An 8,404-nucleotide genomic window follows, 5' to 3' on the forward strand; every position below is an offset into this window, starting at 1 on the left:
AAGCTGTGTAGAGGGCAATCACAATTTCCTTCCATCTGCATTAAACTATCTGGAATGTCTTCATTAGTAAGTATCTGAGCTACGCCATGTCCAACAACCCTGATATAAACCCCTAGTATAGGAGGGGAAAAAATTATCTCAGTCCAACTCACTACCAAACCTGAGTAATGTTTACAGTAACAGACTAGCAATCTTCCTTTTAAGCAGCCCAGGAAATAGTTTCATTCAGCAGGAGGGAACCTAGCCTAATATAACTTCCCCCCTATCTTCATTAATCATTGTTTCATCCATTTGCAGTAGGTGAAATTCAACAGGGCTGAGGTTGGGTGGACTCGAGGTGAGGAAAAAGTTCTTCACTGAGCGAGTCATTCGCCATTGGAATGGGCTGCCCAGAGAGGTGGTGGAGTCACCGTCCCTGGAGGTGTTCAAGGGGAGATTGGACGTGGCACTTGGTGCCATGGTCTAGTCATGAGGTCTGTTGGGACAGGTTGGACTTGATGATCCTTGGGGTCTCTTCCAACCTTGGTTATACTGTGATATATTAAGATCAGTGAACACAGAGCGGGAGGAGATGGCTCACGCGCCAAAGTAGATTCTCCTGCAACCCATGGTGAAGGTTACAGTGAGGCAGGTTGTCCTTCTGCAGCCAATAGAGGATAATGGTTGTGCAAATACTGTGACTGTTAGCTAGTTAGATATCGGTACTCCTTGTTAGTCTGTCAAAGCTCAGAACAAAGTCAAGAATAGGTTGCCCTAAATATATCATGCTGTAACTTAATATTAGGTCGTGGTCAGATCCTGAAGAAACTTGGAATCATTAACTAGATGCCTAAAATTTTAGGAAAATCCTTGTGGAACTGACAACTGAGGAAGAAAGAGATTTAGAGCTGAGTTTTGGAAGGTAAACCTCTCTATTTGTGGAAGATGCTATAAATTCTTGAAAATTGCTTCATTTGTTATTTGCTTACATGTTATTTGATACAAGACTGTGCAATAAACAAAGCCTGAGGCCAAGATTTTCAAGTGTGACTTCTGATTACAGATACTTCTAGTTTGGTTGGCCAAACTTCAGACATTTTCAGTGCCTTTCCTACAATAAAATATCCTAGCTCAAGGGTTCTGTGAAAGTTGCTTCTTCAGTAGTTGCCATCCATTTAATGCACAAGATACTCAGGAATCTAATAGTCTGCCATTGCTGAAGAGAAGCTCACTCTGATCAGTAATGATATGTCAATATCATACTATTTCAATGAGCCTCTTCTGTTAAAAGCTTCATTTTCAAAGGGAGAGGAAACAAAAGACTTTCTGAAATTCAAGCTCTTAAAAAAATCCACAAGTTATGAATAAAAAAATTCAAAGTACTTAGAAACTTTGCAAATGTTCATCCAAAGGACAATAGAATCATAGAATTACAGAATTATTAGGGATGAAAGGGACCTTAAAGATCATCTAGTTCCAACCCCCCATGGCATGGGTAGGGCCACTTGCCACTTGACCAGGTTGCTCAAGGCCTAATCCAGCCTGGTTTTGAATGCTTCCAGGGTTGGAGCCTCTACAGCTTTTTTTCTCATGCCTTACCACCCTCATGTTGCAGACACGGTGAGGACATCTTCCTAATGTCTAATCTAAATCCAGCTTCTTCTGGTTTGATGCTGTTACTCCTTGTCCTACCTCTACATGTCAGTGTAAAAAGTCCCTCTCCAGCTATCCTGTAGGCTGCTTTCAAATACTGGAAGGCTGCTATAAAGTCAGTCCAGACCCTTCTCAAAGCTGAACAACCCCAACCGTCTCATCCTATCTCCATAAGAGAAGTGCTTCAGCCCTTTGACCATCTTCATGGGCCTCTTCTGGACCCACTCTGACAGTTCCATGTCCTTATGTTGAGGACTCCTGAGCTGTACACAGTACTCCAGGTTGGGTCTCACAAGAGCAGAGAAGAGGGGGAGAATCACCTTCCTTGACCTGTTGGTCATGCTTCTTTTAATGCAGCCCAGGATACGATCGGTTTTCTGACCTGCAAGCCTAAACTTCTGGCTTGTGTTTAAAATCATAGAATCATAGAATCAAAAAGATTGGAAAATACCTCAGAGATCATCCAGTCCAACCTATCACCCAACACCTCCTGACTAAGTAAACCACGGCCAGGGATGGTGACTCCACCACCTCCCTGGGCAGCACATTCCAATGGCCAATAACTATGTGAAGAAATTTCTCCTCACCTTGAGTCTTTAGCTTCTCACTATCCAGTATTCACAAATTCTAGTCCTCAGGACTGCTCTATCTATTCTTTGCCCAGCCTACTATGCAATTTGGGAAAATTTGCACATAATCTGTGCATCCAAAAAAAGTGTGTCCAACAGGTCTAGGGAGGTACTCCTCCTTCTCTGCTCTGCCCTGGTAAGACCACAACCAGAATACTGTGTCCAATTTTGGGCTCTCCAATTCAACAGAGACAGGGACCTGGTGGAGAGAGTCCTATAAGGAGCTACAAGGATGGTTGCAGGAGTTCTCTTTTATGAAGAAAGACTGAGGGACCTGGGGCTGTCTTGAGAAGAGAAGGCTGAGAAGGGATCTTATCAATGTCTATAAATATCTGAGGGGTGAATGTCAAGATGAAGCTGATGGTCTCTCTCTGGTGGTGCCTAGTGATAGGACTATGAACAATGGGTACATGCTAGAATGCAGGAGGTTCCATTTCTTCTCCATTGTGAGGAGAAACTTTATGGTGAAAGTGATGGAGCACTGGGAGAGGCTGCCCAGAGAGGTTGAGAAGTCTTCTTCTCTGGAGATTTTCAAAACCCCCCTGGATGCATTGCTGTGTGGCCTGCTCTAGGGGCATGGGGGTTAGACTTGATGATCTCTAGAGGTGCCTTCCAACCCCTAACATTTTGGTGATTTAGAAATTCTGTAATTCTGTGAAAAACATGAATTTTCATCCAACTTATAGTAACACTGATTATCATCTTGCTGTGTATGGTAAAAGGACAAGAAGAAACAGATACCAGTTGGAACAAAGGAACGTACAGCTCTATATAAGAGGGGGAAAAATCAAAATGAGAGTGATGAAGCACGAGAATAGTTTTCCTAGTGAATTTCTGGGATCTCCATCTTTAGAGATTTTCAAACTTTATGAGAGCAAGGCCCTGAGAAACATGATCTAACTTTGCCTAGTTTAAAGAAGGTTAGTCTAGCTGACCTTCAGAGGTCCTTCCAAACACAGGTTTTATGGTTCTAGAACTAGAAAACATATGCGTGATGCCCTTGTAGGCATAACGGTTTCTCTATCCAGTTTAGTAAGGAGCAAAATTTTATCCTATAAATAGCAGTTATCAGATCTAGAATAGAACTTGCTGACATATGTTTAAGGATTCGTAGCCTTTTGATCTTCCATATCAGGAGGCCAGAAGAATGAGCTGCACTAACAGCATGATGTGAAAGAAGATATAGAAAGTGAATACAGAAAGAATAAAAAAAGGCACCTCATCTAGAGCAGATATAGCTAATTTAAATAATAAGAATGAAAGCTCTAGCAATTTCATCAATTGGTTTTCAGACCAATTATCTATCAATGAATAAATGGCAAAGTGATAAATAAAATGCCTGATACATAAAGGATAGCTACTAGGGATAAAGTAACTGGACTTAGAGTGAAGGTTCTCACTCAGTTTTTATTGGGCTCACTGGCCAGTCATTCATAGAGGAAATAGGAAATGATAAGCAGGAATATATCCTCCTTTTAAAATACACTTCCTTCATTTTTTTCAGAATTGCATTACTGAAACTGATTTGTATTACAAGGCAAGCAACTATTCCATAGGATTTTTAATATGTATCTTTTTTTTCCCCACTCTGAGACACAGAGGATTTTGAAACAGTTCATCTGGCTTGTTGAATTCTCTGTCAAGTAGGTGTTGCCATGCAGGTTGGGAAGTTGAGGTTTGGAAAGCTAAAAACTGGCATTTTCAAACTGGAGAGAATTTAAGGTGTGTCTTTGGCCTTCACTATGAAGTTCTATCATAGTAGAAGTATATTTAGGTAGGTCTCAGTGGGGAAGGATATTGTAGCTATAAAAGCACTCATATTTGGGGGGTGCCAGTTACTGGATGAATTGCAAAATACAGGGAAGAAAAGGAAAGTCGTGGTTAGGAGGCTGTATCAGAATTTTGAATAGAATGTTGGGATGATGGAAAACAGGAGATTTCATCTGTTGAGATGGAAGTAGCAGTACAATAAGGAGAAACTGAATTCTAAAGATACTCATTAGAAAATCCTGGTAAGATATAGATGCAGCAAACAAATACATTTAGCAGGCTCCTGGGCAAGCAGACATCGTTTTCAATTCCTTTCAGAAGCAACTAATCATCATTTGGCTTTTGTTCCCTGTGACCAAACTGATGCTGCAGAATCTGGCTTTTCAATGACGAGTTGATATATTGGAAGCTAGAAATAAGTTTCCACATGGATCTCTTGAACAATCTGAACTCAATTTAACAATTGAAAATGACAGGGATAAAGTATTACCTTCTTTGTGAACTGATCAATAACAAGCACACCTCTGGGAAAGAGATGCTAGTATTATCCTTTGAAGCCATTTCAGTGACAGAAGCTGAACATGTTCACAGGCCACCTTACACAGAAGTTACAGAGGCAGTAAATAATAATAAGAAAATGGTTTAATTCTCAAGTTTATTCCAGGTGAGATCTTATCCCATATGCCTTTGACTCAAATCTCTTCAATGCTGTAGGTGTATACATGGCACTGATAAGGAGACACTCTGATGGTGAATTAAGGGTTGACAACAAAATCTCTGTGAAAAGCAAAAGTAACCTATAAGCAATCACAGAGAAAAAAAGGGCAAATTAGAAACATTATAGCACAAAATTAGCGTATGGGTTTCAGAAATCAAAATGCTTGAAAAGAAAGTGCAGCAGCTTCCATATGCCTAATTCAAAACTGTAATAAATAATCTGTCTTTCCAAAGTATGTAAAGCCTAATAAACATTTCCGTGGCTGTTCTGAATGCTCCTCAGGCACTATTAATGATCGCTTAAAGAGCCTAAAGAGGGTCCTGTTGCCTCTTCCCCATGCACATCAAGCTGTGACTACTTAGTCTACATTAGCAATATTCTATGCAAAAAGGGGCCTCTGTATCATCAATTTGTCTTGCATCTGCTCTTGTGGTGTGCATTCAAGCTCCTAAAGCAGTTTCTTTTCCCGGCAGAACATAGTTATGCAAAAGCATATAATCTAGATTTTGCCACCTGCAAAGTGGACCACAGGTCTCTCAGCAGCTGGTGCTCTGTAGAGCACTGAGACTGGCAACTGATGGAAACTTCGTTGCTGGTGATGCCATGGTAGGTCATGCAGTCATTGCATCATGTCACACTGCAGTCCTCCTTCCCTGGTGCTGTAGCAGTCAGCAGTCGAAACCCACGGAGTGACCCGAACTGCTTCAGATAAACCCTACTGAGGTTCAGGTTTCAAGTGGACCTGGTAAATCAGTACTGGTAGGTGCAGCATTGGCTTGAATGAGAGTTTTGAAAAGACCATGAGATAACTGGGAAGACATCTAATAAAGTGATACATGAATGGCATCAGGGATATTGTACTTTGCCATACTTCATCTTCTGTGCATGAATTATAATTAAATTAATAAATAAAATATTTATTGATTCAAACAGAGTTTTTCTTTTCTTCCTGCCAGGTGCTACCTGAGTAGAGACAAGTTGTGATAATAATGACTAGTGCTTTCCTTTTACTAAAGCACTATCAGCATACAAAAAGATTATATTTGATACTGTATGAAGAGTGTATTTTGTTGTGAGAACAATAGCAGACACTTAGCTTAGAACTCCTACTGACCCTGGAACCTCCTATTATACTTGCATTTTTCTAATAGTCTATAGCTGTATGTTATATTCAAGTTTAAAAATACTTCAGCCTTTTAACAAATGCAGCATATTCTTCTAAGTGGTGGTCATTAAAGAGAGTGCCATTATATCATTCCTTTGTATCTAATTTGGGGCAGAAAGAGCAAACTGTATTTTGAGCAAGGTTTAATCCTTTTTCAATTTAAGTCAATTCTTTTCTAACCTAAGATGACCAAGTTCAATTTAAATTATTTTGTGAATTGTTGGTGAGCTGCTTTTATTTGAATCAGCAAGCATTTAGCCATAGCAAATGAGCTTCTGGCAAACAAGAACATTAGTAGCAGTGACATCTTTGGAACTGCAGTTTGCTTCTGTGCACTGTGGAGATTGTAGAATATTAAAAGTTATATTTTTCTTAAATATTGTTCCATTAAGGTTAAAAATATCTATTTTCTTCTTTGATTTTCATCCCATTCTTCCACTGCTGTATGTAAGAAATGAAGTTTAACAGGAACGCAGGTAAAAATAGAAGAACTCAGATTCCACCAGTTCTCCATTTTGCTGTTTTAATTCAATAGCACTCTTTTAATATATTTTTTTCCCTAGCAATTTTTATATCAATTTCCAAAACACACACAAAAAAAATCTTACCTAGTGTGTCATATTTTATCAGCCCTTAGCAGTGTAATATCTAGGAATTCTCAGTCTGCAGACCACAGAAAGCTCAACAGGAGCATCCACTTGGCTGACCTCCTTCTTGAAAGCAGAACAGGAGCTAGCAGAGACTGCATGAATCACTTTAGCAGCAGCCACAGCTGATCATATCTGCCATTTTTCTGAGTCACTGCTTTACCTGCTAACCATACATCCCCTGTAGTTATTCTGCATGTATACAATAAATCCAACACTCACAAAGAAACAACTTCTATGGGACTTTGTCTATGTCTTGTGCTTCCAGACTATACTGATTTTACTGGACAAAGCTGTTGTCCTTTCAATATGCAATAAACCAGAGTTTTCCAGGACATGAAATGTGTTCATTACTTATGAAAGGCAATCACCCCGAATGTACGCAATGGGACATCTTAGGATGCTGTGCAGATTTTATACCATGGACCATGGACCTTCTTTGAGCTTAACAAAACAGAAAAAAAAATATCCCAAACCAAAACAACCCAAAAAAAACAATCACAACTCACCCAAACAAACAAAAGCATTGGAATTATTCTTTAAGGCTGTTACAACAGAAAATGGATATCAGAAATTTTCTAGTCATGAAAATGGGATCATTCGTGCTGCTGTGGTAGCCCATGCCAGCTAGTTCTGCTGAAGACAGTTCTGGGGGTGGTGCAGGAACTGGCATGGTCAGGCCCAGCAGACAATTTGTGGTAAGCTACACTATGGAGAGCGAGGGAGTATCACACAGAAAGATTGCTCGACACTGTTTGCATGGGGGGCGTTCCTGAACTTTAGCCATTACATTTGATTTACCAGTATATATCTTGCTTTATCATGCAACCTGGGCAGGACAGCTAAGTCACACCATGCCACAAACCACCCAGAATCCCCAGTCACATTAAAATTGCACTGCTCTTATCTAGGTCTAGTCACCTACTCTTGCTGCCACTGTGAATCACACTTTGCAATTACAGGTTCTACTCCACCAGCTGCCCCATTATTTAGCTACTCACTCGAAGAATGCTTTATCTGAGAGAGGAAAGGAAGAAAGATTCACCCCTAACCTAATTGTCTTTGAGATGGGTAACTTCCACTGCAGCTAATCAAGCTAAAATGAGGCAGAATCTCTTTCTACTTGGTGGACATGTTCCTAATTCACTGTGTGTCAGTGTGACTTGCAGGGACTTGCATGAGCAGTGAAGGCTCTTTCACTGTCAGTAAGTAATCTTTGACTTGAGATTTCTTTTCAGATATTCCTAGCTCTCCTTAAAATCAAGATCCTACAGAGACCTGAACTACTGACAGGGAAGAGCTTTAAGAGGTAAGATGAGTTGACTTTTCCTGGGGAAGTGCCTCTTTCTCCTAAATTTCTTCTTTTGTGTGTGTGTGTATGCAGATGCATATACTGAAGTCAGGGTCCCATTTTGAACTCTCAAGATACTCTGGTGAGAGTTATAGCCATAGGTCAATTACTCCAAAAAGGGTGACAAGTGACAACAGATAGGAAACCGTCACAGAATCACAGAATCACCAAGGCTGGAAGAGACCTCAAAGATCATCAAGTCCAACCTGACACCACAGACCTCATGAATAAACCATGGCACCAAGTGCCACGTCCAATCCCCTCTTGAACACCTCCAGGGACAGTGACTCCACCACCTCCCTGGGCAGCCCGTTCCAATGGCTAATGACTCTCTCAGTGAAGAACTTTCTCCTCACCTCGAACCTAAACTTCCTCTGGTGCAGCTTGAGACTGTGTCCTCTTGTTCTGGTGCTGGTTGCTTGAGAGAAGAGACCAACCCCCTCCTGGCTGCAACCTCCCTTCAGGTAGTTGTAGACAGCAATAAGGTCTCCC

The sequence above is a fragment of the Dryobates pubescens genome, chromosome 7, assembly GCF_014839835.1.
Source record: "Dryobates pubescens isolate bDryPub1 chromosome 7, bDryPub1.pri, whole genome shotgun sequence".
Classification (NCBI taxonomy): Eukaryota; Metazoa; Chordata; class Aves; order Piciformes; family Picidae; genus Dryobates; species Dryobates pubescens.